The 1,380-nt window shown below is 32.0% G+C and overlaps 1 protein-coding gene across 1 annotated transcript in view; it reads right to left on the bottom strand.

The window, feature by feature from the left end:
* LOC122256105 (lysosomal alpha-glucosidase) overlaps positions 1–901 on the bottom strand; it is a gene marked incomplete in the record, with an annotated part of 166,604 nt that extends 165,703 nt beyond the window's left edge. Inside the window, 1 exon segment of the mRNA XM_086542479.1 lies at positions 832–901.
* Positions 902–1,380: the final 479 nt, after the last annotated feature.

A 1,380-nucleotide genomic window follows, 5' to 3' on the forward strand; every position in this document is an offset into this window, starting at 1 on the left:
AGTAATAGTGAGACGACACATCACTCACTATGGATGAGTTAGAGTATGATGTGTTTGAGGGTGTGAGGTGTTGTGATATATATATCCCACACAGTTGTTAGTGATGAGTTGACATATGAATTCTGAGTGTATTCTAAGTGTGTGTATGTGTGTGTGTTTGTGTATGTGTGTGTGTGTGTCATTCCTCACGTTTTCACCCATAATTCACTTATGTCTCTTCTACGAAAATCTTCCTTTACATCCTCATTCACATTTTCACGGAAACGGATGATATGGGTATGTAAAAAAAAGAATATACTTGACTTTCAAAAGGGTTTCTTCCAAAGCGAAGAAAAGGCAATTTAGAATTTCGTTATTGCGTAATACCGCTATTGCTTTTTTTTTTTTCTTTCTTTCTTTCTTTATTGGATGAAATACCATTCGTTTCATTTCGTTATTTGATTACATTTTATCTTTCTTTTTTTTTCTTCTTTTTTAATATATAAGAGTGACCATGTAACTTTACTTTGTAAAAATACCGGTGATAACGCAATACGTTGCGATTGCACGATGATAAATATATGCAAACGGCACTAAATCACACACAAAAAAATGTTTGCCCTGTCCTTTAGTTGCACTTTATTATTTTGTCTTCCTTCAGATTTTCTTTCAGGTGTGAAAGACGTCACTATCATTTTCGGATCTTCGAACTTCCAAACAATTCTCTTAATCACTTGCTCTTCCAACTTTTTCTTTGCTTTTACGGGCAATATGCGCTATAATAAAACACATCCCTTCTACAAACGACTATATATGCCCTAGAAATCACTTAGAAATACGTATTTGATTCACCGTCATGAGAGAATTTACTCACACCACTTTCGTCACACAGTAGAACTGCGGACAATAAAACTATTCCCGTAATCTTATCTCTCGTATCAGTAACTTGCGTCGACATTATAACGATATCTTTGGTAATGTCTCTTATCTTTTCTGTCGAACATGCTCTTTTAAGAAGAAGTAGGTGTTGGGTTTATATAAAAATACTTTTTTTTTTTAGTTTTATATAAAATTAATTACAAGGAGAATACAATTATCCATATCCTTAACCAGTTCCTCGAACCCAAAGATTTAATGACTTTGAAAAATAACAAATGTTAATCACAATACCTTTTAGAGATATAATTTCCTAATGACTGTATGTCTAAGCTTTAAATTATCACCGATAATTAGATTGATTAGATAATTAGATTAAGATATAATCATTCGCTCTTTTGAAATGGAATGACGTAATGTCTAGAGAAACTGAACAGTTATCATTACCAGCGTAATTTGGGTTATTGATATTGATGATAATGATGATGATGATAATGATGATAAAAATATTAGTAGTAAAAGTAA

The sequence above is a fragment of the Penaeus japonicus genome, unplaced genomic scaffold (genome assembly GCF_977035675.1).
Source record: "Penaeus japonicus unplaced genomic scaffold, GWHDUDI00000001_assembly GWHDUDI00000012, whole genome shotgun sequence".
In the NCBI taxonomy this organism is placed as follows: Eukaryota; Metazoa; Arthropoda; class Malacostraca; order Decapoda; family Penaeidae; genus Penaeus; species Penaeus japonicus.